Consider the following 20,062-nt stretch of genomic DNA (forward strand, 5'->3'; position numbering starts at 1 on the left):
TGCGTGCATCTGAATGTGGGCAATTTCTTCTTTTTATGATTCAGCCATGCATTAATATAATGAACAATTTCAGCAAAGATTTCAAAATTCTAAGTAGTGTAAAAATCTACTTCTGGAAAACTATATACTGTGATATACAAAACCGATATGCATTCGTTTGATCTTTGTATCAGCTTTAGATAAATTAAAGCTAGGTAAATTAAAGCTCTAGTAACAAGTAAAGAGGACTGTAATAGGTACTACTTATATTTAAAATAGCCCCACATGATAGTTTCCTGGTTTCATATCATGTCTTCACCTGTGCTCTACTTCTTGTTCTCTCAGACCTGAGTCTCGTTTCTTGTTCCTTTTTCCAAATTACCTTAGAACTTGCCTTGTCTCGAGCTTCTATTTTGCATGTGTATTTTTTTTCTATTCTCTACAGTGTTGGACCTCAGATATGTCTGCTGTCACTCTACTCTGAAAACAAAGGTACTTGGTTGAGACAAAGATCACTCCTCCAGGGACGACTTAAGCTTGTTGCAAGCCCGATACATCAGAAGTTAACACAGTGAATGTAGCACAATGTGTCTACTATGATGGCATCGACTTACAGTTTTATACATTTGCCTACATGGAGAACTATGCTAGTAGCAGTCAGTGTCAATGGCGGTAGAAGAATTGGTGACTTTTACTTTTTCTGTGTACTTTCCTATATTGTTTGAATGTGTTATAACTAGTGTGCATTGTTTTTACAAAGACCATAAATATCTGTGTGCCTGTTTGACTAATTTTTTAAAATTAACTTTTTTCAAAGTAAAAGCAAGAAATTTGCTTATTTTTTTGTTTAAGGCAGGTGTAATTGTAATTATTACATTCAGGTATTCAGTGAACAGCTGCCCTGTCCTTACCACCTTATTTTTTAAGTGTATCTCTTTGAGATGGATTGTTTCCTAAGTCTTTGTGTTCTTGATAATGTTTGGTGTAAGAATGCATACACGCACATGCGCACACACAGGCATATGAACACACACACGTGCACACACACACACACACCCCAAACCTCCAAACCAAAAATACTCTGCTTAAAGTGTACTACACACCCAGAATTTATCAAAATTCTTGAGTATAATACTCATATGAAAGGCAGATTTCCTGGGTCTTATTTGTAGTCAAGAGGAATTTAGTCCAAAATCAGTAGTTTTTTGGAAACACTGCCTTAGTGTTGTTGAGACATTGCCTCAGTTTTCCTCCATTTCAGAACCTGTCAACTTAGTTTTTTTTTTTTTTTTAATTTTTTTTTTCAACGTTTATTTATTTTTGGGACAGAGAGAGACAGAGCATGAACGGGGGAGGAGCAGAGAGAGAGGGAGACACAGAATCGGAAACAGGCTCCAGGCTTGAGCCATCAGCCCAGAGCCTGATGCGGGGCTCGAACCCACGGACCGCGAGATCGTGACCTGGCTGAAGACGGACGCTTAACCGACTGCGCCACCCAGGCGCCCCCTGTCAACTTAGTTTTATAATCTAAGACTTGTTCTGGATTTTGGCCCTTTACTAACCTGCTGATATTTTCTAGTCTCTATTGATAGTTTTAGATTATTTAGGAGTAATAATGCTGTTTCTATTTTTTTTAAGAGGTAGATAAACAGATTTTCAAACTTTCTTGTCAGTCTGGTCTTTTTACTTCCCACCTTGGTGACATCAAATTGCTAAGGTTTTATAGAATTCAGTAAGGTTAACATGACCACTAAAGGAAAACTGGAGACCACAGTTTTGAAATTATAGATTCATTTCTCTGTTTATATGCTGTGGAGCTGATTTTAATCCTTATTCGAAAGACCTTGGGTCCCAGATGTTACCTCACTTTCAGGACCCTCCCCACAGTCCTCCTTCTGCTCCCTGCTCCCCTGATCTCTCCCAACCACCAGGACTAACAAACTCAACCTCCAGAGAGACTTTCAACGAGGTTCGTCTCTGACCTGCTTGAAAAGGAGTGTATTTACTCTGCCTAGGTGCTTTAGGTCCCTGACCCGTTGTTATGTACGAACTGTCTTCATTACCATGAATCATGTTTTACCACTCCCTCCTTTTTCTATGGCCCTTTCTATTTTTTCTCCACTTCTTACCAGTAAATCCATTTCCAGCTCCAAACTGGAAGTAAAATCAAATGAGAGTTTAATTCATGTGTAACTTTTGCCTGTATCTAAGCACTTACAAGTATCCATTCATTAAATCCCACAACAACCTGGATGAAGTAGCAATCACTGTTTTTCCCCGTCTGCATCAAGCAGTACAAAATAGCTGGCACCTCTCTTATTCCAGGAAGGTGGATTTCAAAGATCACGTGTTTACTTTTAGTCAGTAGTGGCGTGTAAGTAAAGATTTCAGTTAAATTTCTTTTCTCTGAAATGCCGGAGCTTTTGTCTTCTTGGGCCTTCCCCGAATCCATTTGTGACAGCGGGTTTTTCATTAAGTTTTCAGACTGCTGTTGAGCATTCTGTAGCTGGCCATTTTTACACCTCCCTTCTTTCTGTACCACCCACTCAAAGCTCATTCCAGGTGCCCTTAGCAAATGACTCCCAAGGCATTTAAGTGGCCAAAGCTCATTGACCAATGAGGAGACGTGTGCCATGTAAAACAGAGTTACGCAGTTCCCCGGATCAGGAGCAGGGGTTGCTTAAGCAAAGCTTTTGTTACTATTAGCCTGTCGCATCCAGATTTCAAGACTGGGAAGGTAGGGGACACCTTACTTGTTTTAATTGGAAGAGAGGATGAGATGGTTGTGTTTGGTTCCAGTAATTTAGATCAGGTCAAATAAACAAATGTTCCCTTTTTTTAATAGAAGGCAAAAAAAAAAAAAAAAAAAAAAAAAATTAGAACTTGGTAGTAGTTTCAAATAGTGCACAGTTTGCCTTACCAGCAGCAAACCCAAAATTCTTAAGTTATAAACATTTTTAAAAATCAGTTCTTCCAGTAGATCTTCACTTTGCACACTTGAAAAAGCTAAGGTCTTCACAAAGTGATATTTTCATAGATTGCTGCTAGTTAAACTATGGGATCAAATAGCAGGAATTTATCAATAGTGTCCACCTTTGTTTTCCAAAGTCATTTTAGTTAAGTCTTTAGAGAAGAGATTTGTGATTTTAAGGTAAGTGATAATGAGAAATAAGAAAAATAGGTGGGATTAGCATTATGATAATTGCTACATAAAGTTAGCAATAGTGATGTTTCCTCTTTGGAAAAAGGTCTGGTATAAGAAGACTTCTCTTGCAGCACCATTGTTCCAAACCAATAGTATCGGTTGTGAAATGGACTTAGTTAAGTGGACGTTGTGTGCTTTAAAAACTACAAATAAGTTTCACTTTCGTTATAAAGAATAGTTTGGTTTTATTTTATGTGCTTTATGAGATTTGTTCTAATAGGAACTCAAAGAAACCAGAGAAATAGTCTTTATTTGCTGCTTTCTACCTGGCAATGGAGCAACTTGAACAGCATTTGAAGCTAATTCTCAAAAGAAAAACCTTCCTCTTAATGAATAAAATGTGATGAATCGTGTTATGACAAAATGTATTAGAAACGTACATTATTATACTTACTCATTCCTCTTCATCTAATGTTTAGTATCAGAAGCAAAGTTTGGGTTCAAAGAAAAGTATAACTGATTTCTCATGATTGCTTTTTTCCAGAGATGGTTTAATAGGGGTTTGTATTTTATATAGAAATTTGATAATATATTTGTTTTAAAATTTAACATACAAGAGATGGCACTGTTTGGTAAAAAGTTTTAAGTATTAAAACCTTTGTAAAGAGATTTTTTTTTTAGTGTACATAGTATAAGTGCCCGATAATTTAAGTGATCTCAGATTCCTCCCTTTTTGTTTTTATGTATTTATTCACAAAATTTGCATCCTGCAACTTTCTACTTTTATTAGATTTGTTCAAAATGCCATTGGATAAGAAGTCTACTCTCAAGATATCCCTCCGAGTCCCTTACGCCGGTTGATTCTGTAGGGGAGGTCGATGGGATGTGGGTCGACCCACAGTCACAGAGTTAACTATTCACAGCAGAGAATAACTATTCACAGCAGAGAATACTTGCTAGCCATCTTCTCCAGTACAAGTAAATGCTGTTTCTCAGTTCCAAGCTGAGGTTCAAAGGTTTAGACTTACTTCACAGATCAGAGGTCAGGCACGAATTGCTGCAATTTGTAGTTCAATTCTGCCGATATGACAGAAATTCACAGCTATGATGATTGCTTTTTTCCACTTCTACACACAGGCCAGACTGGGCAGTTAACAGCGTAATTTGTACAAGTCAGCCCTTGGCACCCAAGTTTAATGAGTAACTAGCTGGTGCCTTAAGTTTCACTGGTGCAAGGTGCATATTATAAAAAGGGTCAAATGTCAATGCACAAAGACGGAGGGGGATGGGGAGTGAAATCTCAATAACCACCAGCCATGAATCATACATAAAGAATTAGTAATTTGTATTTATTTTAAAAATCATAGTTCCATGGTGTGAATGTTAGTGTGTTCATTTTCTTTGCTACTAAAAGAGGTAGATAATTTTTTTAAATGTTAGCGAGAAAGAACAGTCAGATTAGAGATTGTCCACTGAGAAAGTGAAATTGCAGGCTGTTGATTCCTTTCCTGGAGTCTCTGGTTTCTCAAAAACTTTCCAACGTGTTATGCTTTCAAAAAGCATAACAGCGTTTCAAGAATCTAGGGAGCACATTGGATAACCAGGTTTTTTGAGCCCATGATCTTTATGAATATCTGGCATTCTCTCCTCTTCATCCAAAAACTCTACACTTCTATCCTTATTTCTAACCCAGGTTGAATATATCTTTTACTGTTTAAAGTTGAATATTGGAATATTGGAACTCTTGAAAAAATTCTTAGACAGTTGGCTTTGACAAATCACGGTTTTCCCTTCACAGTTTTGACTCATAAATGACTCTGAAGCTGCAATATAAATACATATAATGTCATTTTTGTTACAGCACAAATGTTAATTGTCTACTCTCCCAGACTAGGATGCGGTTGGAATTGGATTCTTCCATGGAGCAGAATAATTAAGAGTGCATATTCTGATCTCAGACCTCTTGGGTTTGAATTCCAGATTCAGCACTTACAGCTAAGGGACCTTCACCGATGGGCAGTCTCCCTGTGTCTTAGTTCCCTCATCTCCAGGATGACTGTAACCAAAGAATTTGTTTCATGGGGTTGCAGTAGTAATTAAAGAAGACAGTGTACACAAAATGCTTAGCACAGTACCTGGTGCATAATAAGCACTTAATGAATGTTAACTGTTATTAACATTATTAATATTGTTAAGTAGCATAGCTCGTGAATAAGCCTCGCCTACCCCATACGTCATCCAACTTTGGTTCAGGTTGATCTTTGCTCTGTTCATTTCATGAGAGACGTAAGCTATGATATAGTTAGATAAGTTGATCTGGGAAGATTGTAGGATGCATTCCTTTTAAATATCGTGGGGAAGTGTATTTTAAAATTCCTCAGTTTCAAGTCTAGCTCTCTTTTAGATGCTATCCTTTTCTCCCTAGCTGTTTGCTATCATGTAGCAAAAGCTGTAAAAAGAAATAAATCCAAATCATCTGCTTTCCTTTGAGAATTGTTTTCATTCTGCCCTTTGGTGAGAAACATTTGAGTGAAAAAAACACGAATCCATAAATGACATCACACCAGTGGGCTAAATTCTATCCCTCATGATGCATATTGTACATATTAGAATCCGTGTGTGCCTGAAACGCCAGAAATGACAATCTTAAAAAATATTTTTTTCATTACATTTCTTCATTTTATTCCTATAGAACATAGAAGTAGCATTTGAATAAAAGCATGGTTTTTACTACCAATGACAAGATACAAATTATGTGCTTAGCATTAAAAAGGTAGTAACAACATCTCACACACTAATTACACAGTTAAACACCTACTGTGTGCTAAGATTAGTTGTGAGGCACTGGGATTATAGTGGTGGATTCTGCCCTGGCAAAGTTTACAACTGACAGGGAAGGCCATTATTATACCAGTTGTTTTAAGGTAAAAGCATATAAATTTGCCAAGGTTCTATTGTTTTTGTCTTTCAAAATGGCAGCCTCCTATGATTTAGTATTATGAGGACTACAGTGAGAGATTGTGTGATGTTGTGGAAATATATCTTGGGATCTAAAGATGGCTTCTGAGGAGTGAAAGTTAAGGATGACAACAAGCTGGCTGGGTAGGGGGACTGGTGAATAGGGATTGAAGCATTGGGAACAGCACGTATAAGGAGGAAAACGACCCAAGATGAGGTTGGAAGAGGAGCCAAAGTCTTCGTTATAGGCCTTCCTAAGGATATTGACTTTATTCTATGGGCATATTCTAAGAAAGGGTAGAGGTTCAAGCAGGAGGGTGACAAGACATGCTCAAATTATGTTTTGTTTTGTTTTGTTGAGGTTTATTTTTTTTATTTAAGTAATCTCTACACCGAACACGGGGCTTGAACTCATGACCCTGAGATCACGAGTCACCTGCTCTTCCACCTGAGCCAGCCAGGTGCCCCTGTGGTTTTTTGTCTTTCTTTCCTTTTTCTTTTTTTTTTTTTTTTTAACGTTTATTTATTTTTGAGACAGAGAGAGACAGAGCATGAACGGGGGAGGGTCAGAGAGAGGGAGACACAGAATCTGAAACAGGCTCCAGGCTCTGAGCTGTCAGCACAGAGCCCTACGCAGGGCTCGAACTCGCGGACCGCGAGATCATGACCTGAGCCGAAGTCGGCCGCTTAACCGACTGAACCACCCAGGCGCCCCTTTCTTTTTTTTTTTTTAATATCACTTTGCTTGCTGTGAGAGCTAGGTTGATTGCAGTGGTCCAGAGTGTATAAAACAGTCAGTTGGAAGGATAATGGCCAGGCAGGAGATGATGGTTGACCGTTTATAAGATGCTTTCACATGAAGTGTCTTATTTTACCTTATAGCAACTCTCATATGAGGTGTTTGTGTCCGCTTCAGTACACGAGTGAGGATGTTGAGGCCCAGAAAGTTAAGTGGCGTGCCCGTGGTCAAACCCTGCTAGTGGCAGAGTGAGGATTCTGTTATCTGAACTCTTACCTCTTACCTAACTCTTGCCCTAGTGGTCTCCTGGTAGCTTTAAGCCCATGTACTAACACCCCTGAGTAGAGGCAACTGGTTTATCTTCAGAAAGGATGAGAAATTTTGTTTATCTAGGTTTCTAATGGGGTTGAGAAGCAGAACGTGACAAGGCACTTGATATTAGACTGGGGTGTCTTTTGGGGGAAAAATACATTTCTTACTTTTATGTATTCATAATTCTGAAAGTGGGTTTGGAAAAGCTTTCAAAACTGCCCACGGTATGACAAGATAAAGAAGAAAGGGTAAAAATCAGTGTGAACAGAGATGGTGCCACAGGCATCATAAATCCAGCAAACATTTGCCCTCAGTCCCGCCATTGTCCAAGAGGAAGCAGCAGCTCTAAGATTCACAGGCCTCCCCACCCCCACCCAGATGAAAACAAAACAAGCGTTCTGCTCAGAATAGCTTTCCTTTGTGGAATCTAGGAAGATTTCCTCATTAGGTCTTCACAAAAACTCCATGACATAGAAAGCAGTATCCATAGCTGTTTCATAGAATGAGGAGTGGGTGAGGAGGTTGAAGTGAATTAATTAACACAGTTAATGTCTGGAAACCATTTCTTTTCTCTAGGAACTGCCTCGCAAATCTTATTAATATACATAGTTATGTGACCTTCAGTAAGATAGTTGCCTCCACACTAAAATCCGGCAACTGCGGACGTCTGGGTGGCTCATTCGGTTAAGTGTCTGACTTCGGCTCAGATCATGATCTCACAGTTCATGAGTTTGAGCCCCACATCTGGCTCTCCACTGTCAGCATGGAGCCTGCTTCTTATCTTCTGCCTGTCTCTCTGCACCTCTCCTGCTCGTGCTCGCTCTCTCTCTCTCTCTCTCTCTCTCTCAAAAATAAGCATTTTAAAAAATATAGGGTGCCTGGGTGGTTCAGTCGGTTAAGTGTCTGACTTCTGCTCAGGTCATGATCTCACAGTTCATGAATTCGAGCCCCGCGTCGGGCTGTGTGCTGACAGCTCAGAGCCTGGAGCCTGCTTTGGATTCTGTGTCTCCCTCTCTCTCTACCCTTCCCCGCTCATATTCTCACTCCCTCTCTCTCTCTCTCTAAAAACTAAGTAAACATTAAAAACAAATTTTAATGAATAAAGTAAATAAATAAAATAAAATAAAATAAAATAAAATAAAATCCAGGAATTGTACCAGAGATGGACTTTTCAAACTGGATGCCCTAAGGTAGTCAGTATTGTGTCAGGAGGAACGTGAAGCCACAAAACAAAAGTGACATGTGGATTTTGCTTGAAGAGTTTTGTAAGACAATATTAAAATTTTTATGAAATGGGTTGTGTTTGGAGTCAGTCTGGAAAATCAGATTTTTCTGGAAATAAACAATTGAGCCTAAGTATTTTCTTTTGGAGAAATTTTCTGTTATTTGAATAGCCTTGACAGGCACATTAAAAATCCTTCTTTTCTTTTACTCATTAATATATAACACAAACTATATAAAGCCTACAATTTCATTTATATGTTAATAATTTGATTTCAATTCACAGAGTGTACATGTCCGTTAACATGACATTATTTTTTAAAGGAGGAAATTTTGCTGTAATAGACCGAAAACTCACAATTCTGCATAAATAATATGTGCCAGGAATGGTACTTTATATTCTGTATTTTTCATGCAGTCCTTCCTCCGTTCTCATACAATCTCTTGTTCTCCATAAAATCTCCACTTTATGGATAAGGAAACTGAGGCTCAAAAAAGTTGAATAAATTTGTCCGGAATCACTTAGCTAAGACATGAACAGTTCAGGAGACTGAATTTATTCTGTTGCCTCAACAAGGTAGAATTAATTTCAGGACACACTTTGTAATTGCACATTTATTCTTATTTATCCAATACTGTGATGTTGATCATTAGGTATTATCCAGGATACAGCATCTAGAAAATTGTCCTCACAGATTTGGGTAAGGATTATATGCTTTGACAACTAAATATTTTAACAGCTATTATTCTATGATTCACTTGAGGGTGTGGCCTTTCTTTTCTTTTCTTTTCTTTTCTTTTCTTTCATAGATCATTGATAATAAGGATGAAAACTAGCTCATGGCTTAGTTTTATTACTTGTATTCCCATAAGGTTATGGATCTCACGGAAAGCTTTTTGCCAGTCTTTACAATATGCAATATAGTCAAGGCAGAATAATTTGGAACTGTAACTGACTTTAGGGGCCATTTAGTTGGCGGGTTCCAAACTGTGCCCTCTGTAGTCCTACAGGTCCTATGGGGTCCCCACCCAGCCCTAGTGGACAACAGAGCAGAATGGATGGGGATCTCTCCCTATACCATCCATTATTTCCACTTCAGCCAGCTTCCTGTTTTATCAATTCTGTTTTTGCATCCAGGTAAATTTTTGGTGGAAGAAAGGGTGCTACATCTTAAAACAAAAACGAAAACACAAAGCAAACTACTGGTAATCCAACTCCCTTAATTTTCTTCAGGGGAGCAAACTTTCTATTTTTAGATGTGAAGTAAGGTCAAAGTTTTGTGCTCAGTATATATTTTGATGTCTCATCTGAAATATCCTTATCTTGAACTTAACTCTCTTTAATTTGAATGTTTTCTGTATTATGACTTTAAAGATTATCCTAGGACCCCAAATCCTGTACTACGCACTTAGGGCAGAATAGCAAGTTGCCTTCATAGCAACTCTAATCAGTTGGTAGTGAATGGCTAGAGTTCTTGTTTCAGTGGTATTTGAGACACTGCCTGGATTCAGCAGGAAGGAGGGTAATGACCCATTCTTATTACTGGTCCCCGTTTCTTCAAGAATAGGAGGAAGAATAAATGGTTATGTTTCTTGGTTTGTAGGGAACACGACAGAGTAATGGTAGTCCGTCCTCCCTCCCTCCCTCCCTCCCTTCCTTCCTTCCTTCCTTCCTTCCTTCCTTCCTTCCTTCCTTCCTTCCTTCCTGAAAATGGCCCATGGGGCACCTGGGTGGCTCAGTCGGTTAAGCATCCAACTTCGGCTCAGGACATGATGTCACAGTTCGTGAGTTCAAGCCCCACATTGGGTTCTAGGCAGACAGCTCAGAGCCTGGAGCCTGCTTTGGATCTTGTGTCTCCCTCTCTTTGTCTGCCCCTCCTCTGCTGTGCTCTCTCTCTCACTCTGTCTCTAAAATAAAAAACCATTTGGGGTGCCTGGGTGGCGCAGTCGGTTAAGTGTCCGACTTCAGCCAGGTCACGATCTCGCGGTCCGTGAGTTCGAGCCCCGTGTCGGGCTCTGAGCTGATGGCTCAGAGCCTGGAGCCTGTTTCCTATTCTGTGTCTCCCTCTCTCTCTGCCCCTCCCCCATTCATGCTCTGTCTCTCTCTGTCCCAAAAAATAAATAAACATTGAAAAAAAAATTAAAAAAATAAATAAATAAAATAAAAAACCATTTTTTTAAAAGAAAAAATAAAAAAAAGAAAATGGCCTCACATTTTTAACCCACTTATAAAAATGATATTTAAATAGAAGACATTTGTAGCATTTTTTTTTTTTTTTTTTTACCCCTTAGGATTTGCTTCAAAGGACATGCCAAAAATTGAACTGAAAAATCCCAAGCAAGCTGCCTGAATTTCCCTGTATATTCTTGTTCTACATCCTATAAAAGGACCAGACAAACCAAATTAGTGGGGTTTTGGTGAGTACATTCCCAATGTGCTTTTCTTCTTCACTTAAATAAAACCTTAAATTTTCATTCCTATCAACCAAGGTATCTGCTGCTTAGACAATATGTACCCGGTGTGTGTTTGTTATAACAACCTTGGTGGTTTATATAACATGGTAAGTCATTTTAAACCCACAATATAAGTCTTTATTTCTTTGTTTAGTTTACATCTTTGTGACCTAAGGAGGAAAAATTACTACTGCTATCTGTACGTGTGAGCATCTTTGGCATTAAAAGACAAGGAATAATTATGTATTGCTTATAAATTGCCTCTTATACCACCCAAAAAAAGAGGTGAAGGGTATCTTATCAGAGTTGTCTTCCAAAAGTGTTGGACACAAGGAAGGGTCCTTTGCACAAGCTAGAAAAGACACTTGTGTGTTCTTGAACAGTCCTCCCGCTGTCTCTAATTGCTGTTTTTTTTTTTTTTTACCTTCGTAGAAGGTAAAAATAACTGTCATGTCAGACTCTCCAAATCTTGGCAATGTGGTGAATTACAACCCATGTAAATGCACTCTGACAAGGACATAATTCTCTACAGATAGAAGGTATTAGTATTATGTGGGTGACAGTCCTATGTATGCTATAGCAGGGACAGGGAGCATGAAAGAGGCTAAACCTTGGACAGACGGCCCTCCGAAGCCACAGCCACAACCCTCACAAAGCTCCAATCCTTGTATGTCAGGGAGGAGCTGCTGGTGACACCGATATACCCAGCAACAGCCTCCAAGCCCTCACCTACCCTCTCCCGCCCCACCCTTCTCCCCGCCCCTGCCAAAATCCTTTGTTTTCATGTCCTCTAGGCTGGGTTCTGGACTTAGTCTACGGAATTCAGGGACTTGGAGAGCTAACTTTTTTTTAAATTATGATATTTTTAGAAAATCATATTCATTAAAGGAAACCTATGTGGGGCGCCTGGGTGGCGCAGTCGGTTAAGCGTCCGACTTCAGCCAGGTCACGATCTCGAGCCCCGCGTCGGGCTCTGGGCTGATGGCTCGGAGCCTGGAGTCTGTTTCCGATTCTGTGTCTCCCTCTCTCTCTGCCCCTCCCCCGTTCATGCTCTGTCTCTCTCTGTCCCAAAAATAAATAAACGTTGAAAAAAAAAATTAAATAAATAAATAAATAAATAAAGGAAACCTATGAAATTGCTTATAATCTCAGAATCCACTGATAACCACAATTAACATTATATTTATTCTTTTTTTGTTTCTTTTAGATATTTCAGATATTTTCTAAATATTATTTAACAAGGTTCACATAGTTGAGAACATGAGATAAATATTTTATCCTACAACTATGCCATAATTTATTTAGCCATTTCTATACCATTGTACATTATGTTTGCTGCATTCACGTATAAATAGGTGCTATTATGTTCATTACATAATAAATACCACTGTAGTGAACATACTTACCTATACATTTCATTTGTGTGTCCGATTATTTTCTTGAGGTAAATTTCTATAAATGGAAGCATGGGCTAATGAAAATGAACTATTTTTAATGAACACTGCAAAGCTCTTGATATTGTCAAACTGTCTTTCAGAAATGACTCAAATTAATTTGCCCTCCCCTCTCTCCTCGCCCATTATTATGACAATGTTCATTTCATGCACACGGGTAAAGATTGAGTTCTGTTACTTTAAGAAGGTTTAAAATCATAAATATTTCTACAGAAGCTCAGGAAGTAAAAGCCTCTTCCCTCCTCCCAGCCCCCACCCCCCCCCCCCCCCCCGCCCAAGTCCTAACCAATATCAGGTCTAAAGTAGAAGATAATGTTATCCAGCTGACCCTGTGCTCCAACCTCAATCTCTTGGGTCTGTTGATGGGGGAGTAGCATTTCTGAGGCTTGCATCCACTCACTTGGTATGTCTTGTCACCACTTTTGTTCATTTCTGTACTATGTGCTTCAGGAGAATGAAAGAAAATCTTTTCATTGTCTACATGAAGCCTAATTCAGTCAATGAGTCCAGACAAACAACAAACTCAAAAATACTTAACCATGGACAGGTCACTTAACTTCTCAAGGCCTGTTTCTTCTTTCTTTCCCTTTCTTTCTTTCTTTCTTTCTTTCTTTCTTTCTTTCTTTCTTTCTTTCTTTCTTCCTTTACTTATTTATTTAAAAAATTTTTTTTTATTGTTTATTTATTTTTGAGAAAGAGAGAGAGCGTGAGCCGGAGAGGGGCAGAGAGAGAGAGGGAGACAGAATCTGAAGCAGGCTCCAGGCTCCAAGCTGACAGCACAGAGCCCGACGCGGGGCTCAGCCCCATGAACTGTGAGATCATGACCTGAGCTGAAGTGGATGCCTAACCAACGGAGCCACGCAGGCACCCCTCTTTCTTCCTCTTTGAAGTGAGGGGCTCAACTTCTCTGTATCTATCTAACGAGCATCTGAGGTGGTTTTTTGAAGATCAGTATGTAGATAGTCTAAATCTGACTGTGAACAACACGATGTGTTGCATAACTTCCATTATCTAACAATGAAAGCACATCTGTTCTTTAGGAGAGAAAACTTTCCCTGAATTTTAAATACTAGGAAAAAATTTTTCAAGTTAATCATTTTTTAATGTAAAAAAGTAAAATAACAGGAAACTCCTTCAACATGGCCTCTACATTTTCTTTCAGCTCTCACATCTATAATTCGTGAGTAATGAATAAAATACCAAAAGCTGAGGACCCCCCCCCAAAAGCAAAGGAATGGTCAGTGGACCTCACAGAGAGCTTTCCAGAATCATGACTAGAATTTTAAAGTGATAGATTCTACTGATTAGTTCTGTCCAATCTTCATCCTCGCACTGGCACCAATTGTTACCCCCCCACCCCCTGGCCAGGAAAAGTCTATACTTGCGCTGTTCAGGGATTTTTATTGGATTTTTCAAACTTTGGAACACACCAAAAAGGTTTCCGGAGTAACTAAGCTCATGAATATTTGGCTATCTTTCACCATTACCGGAAATGTTAAAATTGTGTGACACCGATACTGAGCAATTTCAGGAGACTGAGCCAAAGCTTGGCAAAGAAGTCTGCCACTGGCCAGTCGATCTTGCTTTCTGAGGTAGACTGTCCCTTGCATATCAATATAGAGCAGACATTTCACAAATATTTGTTGGGTTCCTCTCTATTCAGATTTTGTGCCACTTTGAAATACTGGTTTGTTTTGCACCTAAAAAAAATTATTTTTACATATACATTGGAACAAAACTCCAAAATCTAAAAGCATGAAAAGATTATAATAGTACCTCAGAGTATCTCTAATCTTTATTATTATTATTATTATTATTATTATTAATGTTTATTTTTGAGAGAGAGAAAGAGTACGAGCAGGGGAGGGGCAGAGAGAGAGGGGAAGATACAGAATCCAAAGTAGGCTCCAGGCTCCGAGCAGTCAGCACAAAGTCCGATGCGGGGTTTGAACTCAAACCGTGAGATCATGATCTGAGCCGAAGTCGGATGCTTAACCGACAGCCACCCAGGCGCCCCAGGCTAGCTCTAATCTTAACCTTGGAACAAAGACACTTTTTGACTAAATTTCACATAGTTAAAAGTATCATCAGTTTATTTATATATATATGTGTGTGTGTGTGTGTGTATATATATACATATACATCTTTGCATTTTGTTTTTTTTTTTTGTTTTTTTTTTTGTTTTTTTTTTTTGTTTTTAATTTTTTTTTTTCAACGTTTATTTATTTTTGGGACAGAGAGAGACAGAGCATGAACGGGGGAGGAGCAGAGAGAGAGGGAGACACAGAATCGGAAACAGGCTCCAGGCTCTGAGCCATCAGCCCAGAGCCTGACGCGGGGCTCGAACTCAGGGACCGCGAGATCGTGACCTGGCTGAAGTCGGACGCTTAACCGACTGCGCCACCCAGGCGCCCCTACATCTTTGCATTTTGAATTGTAAACATGAAGAAAAAGCTGTGTAACCTAGAACATTTTTCTAATCATTTTCCCATTTTCTCTTAAAAATCTGCATTCCTTCCTCCTTTTTTTCCTTCTCTGTTTTTTTTTATGGTGGTAAGATATGCATAACAACCATTTTTTGGTGTGCATTTCAGAGACATCAAATACATTCACATTATTGTACAAATATCACTGTCCTCCATCTTCAGAGCTTTCTCATCTTTCCAAACTGAAACTTTGTACCCCTTAAACAATAACTCCCGTTCCTCCCTCCCCACCAGCTCTTTTCTACTTTCTGTCTCTATGGATTTAACTATTCTAGGTAACTCATGTAAGTAGAATTATATAATATTTGTCCTTTTGGGGCTGGCTTATTTCACTTAGCATAACGTCATTATGGTTCATCCATGTTATAGGATGTGTCAGAATTTCCTTCCTTTTTATGGCTCATAATATTCTGTTGTCTGTATATGCCACATTTTGTTTACCCATTCATGTATCAGTGAACATTTGGGTTATCTTCACCTTTGAGCTATGTGAATAATACTGCCTTAATCATGGGTGTACCTTTCTCTTTTTGAACCCCTTCTTTCAATTCTTTTGCGTATATGCCCAGTAGTGGAATTGGTGGGTCATATGCTAATCCTGTGTTTAAGCTTCTGAGGAACCACCATACTGCTTTCCACAGCAGCTGTATAATTTTACATTCCCATCAGCCATGTGCAAGGGTTCCAATTTCTCCCTATTCTTGCAAACATTTATTTTCTCGGTGCTTTTTTTTTTTAATAATAGCTATCTTAGTGGGCATGAAGTGGTGTATCTTGTGGTTTTGATTTGCATTTCCCTAATGATTACTGATGTGGGAGGATCTTTTTGTATGCTTATTGGCTATTTTTGTATCATCTTTGGAGAAATGCCTATTCAGCCCTTTGCCCATTTTAAAATTGGTTGGTTTTGTTGTTGCTTTGTAGTTTTTTATATTGATTCCTTAATATTTTAAGGGATTGTTTTCCCCCATTCCATCGGTTGCCTTTCCACTCTGCTAATTCATAAAAGTTTTCCATTTTGATGTAGTCTAATTTGTCTATTTTTTTCTTTTGTTGCCTGTGCTTTTCGTGTCACATCCAAGAAATTAATGCCAAATTAATGTCATGATTTTCTATTATTTTATAGAAATATAAAACTATATCATATATAGTTTTCTTCTAAGAGTTTTATGGTTTGGGCTCTAATATTTAGGTCTTTGGTCCATTTTGAATCAATTTTTGTATATGGCGTATGGGAAAGGCCAGGGTTCTTTGAAAGAGGTAACTTTCAGTCCCATCAAGTCTCAGTAAAGATGTGTGTCAGCCCGTTAAGCAAACGACACACATTTCACACCTGATACTCACCCTCACTTATTTTTCTTCCTAGTGTAGGCTTAGGTGGTTTCCCAACAGACAGGTGAGAGAAAGCTGAAGCAATTAGGGAACTAACAGCTCAGCTGGTTCAGCTCTCGTAACTAGGATACAACTGTGAGATGGTGGCTAGGATCAGCAAGCATGTTGATATAAACATGCTTGATGAAATCCCCAACAAAAGAACAGCAGAGCTAGATAGAGTTTTAGACTAAGACAAAAAGGATGTAGGTATATGTATAGGGGTGTGTGTGTGTGTGTGTGTGTGTGTGTGTGTGTGTGTGTGTGTGTGAGAGACAGCAGAGGGAGAGGGGACACTCCACACTGAATGTGGCTGTGAACTGTGAGCTACAGTAAATATTTATTTTTGTACAAAAATAGATTTCTCTCCATGACGCTTTAGAGAAACAAAACTAGGCACAGTTACATGGGCAAACTCTGTTTCCAAACCATTATCCTAGTTCTCTTTTTTAGTGGATGGAACCTCGGTGCGCTTACAATAGAAAATGTGAAGGTCTGCCTAGCCTTCACGTGCAGACTCTTGAGAAGAAGGAAGTACTAGGCTGTGTAACCTGCCTCACCTAGTATCACCAGGACCAAAAGTCTGCGCTGGACTTACTGCTCTCTGACGGGCTTGGAGACAGGAGTGCCACACTGATGGAACTCATGGTTGCAGGTTTCTCCACATCAGTTAGGTTCTAGCACTAGAACATAGTTGGGTGTCCAGATCACAAATGAATTCAGGTTAAATCTACTAAGGATCTGGCTTTAGGACCACCCTCTCTTGGTTTTCATGGAGACTGATTTATGAGGGATGAACAGTTTGCTGCTGTAGGTCCTCATTTTCTCTTTGCTGTGAAAGGGGATTTGGAGAAAAAGGAAATAAACGAATTTTCTGATGTAGGGTAGAATAAGAGAAGCCATGCTTTCTAAAACAGTTTGCAAGACTGGTATACTGTTTTTCCCTTGAAGCATTAAAGTCATTTCACACTTTATTAACTCAAAGAATATCCAGTATTTCTCCTGAGACTGGGAATAAATGACCAGCTCAAATCAGGGGCGTTTTTACCACTGTGTTCGTTTTTCAATTGATATATTACTTCCAAGCGCACACAATGAAATTATGGAATATGTGAAACATGAGTAGCAATTATGTCTACAAAAAGGATCCTAGGAGTTTAATATACCTGGAAAATCATAAGCTTCCTCACACTTGAACGTTTTATTCTAAATGTTCTAGGTTCAGTAACACTCTGGATATATATTTTCTGTTCATTTCTATTTTTAAAATTTTAAGTCTGTATTTTAGGAGTTTCTTTAACTAATCTGGTTCTGCTTCTATGGAACTTTTATAGTCTATGGAACTTTTATGTAAATATCCAACTACCTTAACTGCCTAGTTAAATTATAGAGACTGGGAAAACTGGTTCTCCTTCCTGTCCCTCTTTCTTTTCTTCCTTCTCTTAATAAATATCTTTCCTCAGAATAGAGCAGTGTTTTATCTTTTCAAACATCTACAAATTCTACCTCAGAAATTATAACTTTAGCATTTAAATAATTTCTAATTGACAAACTCTCTTCCCTTCCCTAGTTTTAAACCATATATTACTATATTTTGTTCAAATGGTGAATACTCATTAAAAAGTGGGGTGTGTGTGTGTGTTTGTGTATGTGTGTCTGTGCGTGTGTAACTTAAACAAGGATTAAAGCAGACAGCGATTCACACAGTAGCATTGCTCTATCCCTGTGTGTTTCTCTGGGGTATTTATTAACCGAGGTGATTATACTTGAAAACCAGGGACATTAAATGAGAATTTGAGAATGAGAGAAAAAATGATTTTTTTTTCAACATTTATTTATTTTTTGGGACAGAGAGAGACAGAGCATGAACGGGCGAGGGGCAGAGAGAGAGGGAGACACAGAATCGGAAACAGGCTCCAGGCTCCGAGCCATCAGCCCAGAGCCTGACGCGGGGCTCGAACTCACGGACCGCGAGATCGTGACCTGGCTGAAGTCGGACGCTTAACCGACTATGCCACCCAGGTGCCCCAAGAGAAAAAATGATTTTAAAGGTGAAGGAAGTATGACCAAGGAGGAACAATAGCAGGCAGTAGCATTTTTCTTTCCCCACTAAAACTAGAGGCCCCCGTGCTGCTTCCCCACCTTTTCCCCTCTGCAGTGAGAGGTGTCCCTGTGTGGCACACTCTCAGGGAAACTAGAAAGGCAGATAAATGAGTGACATTATTGAGCCAAGAAACTTGGATTTCACATATGACGTTTGGGAACTTTGGCGGTACATTCACTCTCAGATTGATTTGTGATCTGTCTTCCAATTCATCAAGACCCACTACTGTATGGCAGAGAACTGCCCAGGAGCAGAGGAATACCAGGGAGAAAAGGACCGTATCCTCAACCAGTCTTCATGAGCTCAAGCACTTTAATAACCAGCTTCTCAAACCTGCAAACCTGCACATAAAGGAGCGTTTGGAAACTGCTTTCATGGCCAGGCGTGGTCTTGTGCCTATTTCCTTGTGTAAAATCTCTACCAAGTCCCCGACACAACGTAGTAGAAGCTAAGCATATCGACTAATGTAGAAAAAAAAAGAGTCACTTAAGGTCTATAGCTGCCTGACCAAGAGGTTTCTAAGGAGGTTAACATTTACATCCGGTGTAGTCAATCAGTGGTCGGTGTAGCTTTTCTCCTTGACACTACTGTTGTCTAAGCTGTGTATTAGAAGTGCCAGCCCCGGGGGGACTGGGTGACTCATTTGGTTAAGCGTCCGGCCTTTGAGCTCGGCTCGGGTCATGATCTCACGGTTTGTGAGTTCAAGCCCCACATTGGGCTCGGCACTGAAGGCACAGAACCTGCTTGGGATTCTGTCTCTCCTTCTCTCCCCTCCTTGTGCTCACGCTCTTGCTCTCTCTCCCAAAATAAATAAACTTAAAAATTATTTTTTAAATGCCAGCCCCTGTATGTGCCAAGGTTGGCTTATCCATTCTTCAGTGGGCTCCTTTTGGTCACATAGACCACTGCACAATACTTGGTATGGCTGTTTGTACACAGTTCTGGGTGTAGGTAAATCACAAAAGTTAAATATAGATGGAAAAAATGTCCAGAGCAATTTGCTGGTGATTATATATAATAAAATTCTCTTTGTAGCTTTGTCTTACCACGTTTCTCATAAAAGGCAGTGCTCATTCATTGGTTCTTTCATTCATTCATGCCTTTACATTGGGCTCTACACTGATAGCGTGGAGCCTGCTTGGGATTCTCTCTCTCCTTCTCTCTCTGCCCCTACCTCAGTCTCTCTCTCTCTTTCAGAATAAATAAATAAACTTTTATTATTTTTTTATTTTTTTTTTCAACGTTTATTTATTTTCAGGACAGAGAGAGACAGAGCATGAATGGGGGAGGGGCAGAGAGAGAGGGAGACACAGAATCAGAAACAGGCTCCAGGCTCTGAGCCATCAGCCCAGAGCCCGACGCGGGGCTCGAACTCACAGACCGTGAGATCGTGACCTGGCTGAAGTCGGACGCTTAACCGACTGCGCCACCCAGGCGCCCCAATAAATAAACTTTTAAAAATAATAATAATTTCAAACACCACCAGAGGGAAAATGAAGCTAGACAGCTGAGTAAAGGGGGAATAACATTAAACATTTAATGAATAAAAAGAAAAAAATATTTTAAAGACCCATTGTAATGCCTATTTTCTTTGTCTCCCAGTAGAAAGTTTACTTCTTTTTATATTTTTTCTCACAAAGACCCTATTATAGTCATATTGTCAAGAAACGTTGTGGTATTTGACAATATATATATTTTTTTAATCTTTAGTTTTGACAGAGAGAGAGAGAGAGAGAGAGAGAGAGAGAGAGAGAGAGCGCGAGTCGGGGAGGGGCAGAGAGAGAGGGAGACACAGAATCTGAAGCAGGCTCCAGGCTCCCAGCCGTCAGCACAGAGCCT

At 39.3% G+C, this 20,062-nt stretch overlaps 1 protein-coding gene across 3 annotated transcripts in view; it reads left to right on the top strand.

The window, feature by feature from the left end:
• Nucleotides 1–20,062, top strand: part of RBM47 (RNA binding motif protein 47) — a 163,823-nt gene that overhangs the window by 113,533 nt on the left and 30,228 nt on the right. For all 3 annotated transcript variants that reach the window (XM_040485124.1, XM_040485132.1, XM_040485139.1), the window contains one exon: nucleotides 10,647–10,772. The gene's annotated coding sequence lies outside the window, so the exon portion shown is untranslated. The remainder of the gene's footprint in view (nucleotides 1–10,646; nucleotides 10,773–20,062) is intronic.

The sequence above is a fragment of the Herpailurus yagouaroundi genome, unplaced genomic scaffold (genome assembly GCF_014898765.1).
Source record: "Herpailurus yagouaroundi ecotype Mexico unplaced genomic scaffold, PumYag 28, whole genome shotgun sequence".
Classification (NCBI taxonomy): domain Eukaryota; kingdom Metazoa; phylum Chordata; class Mammalia; order Carnivora; family Felidae; genus Herpailurus; species Herpailurus yagouaroundi.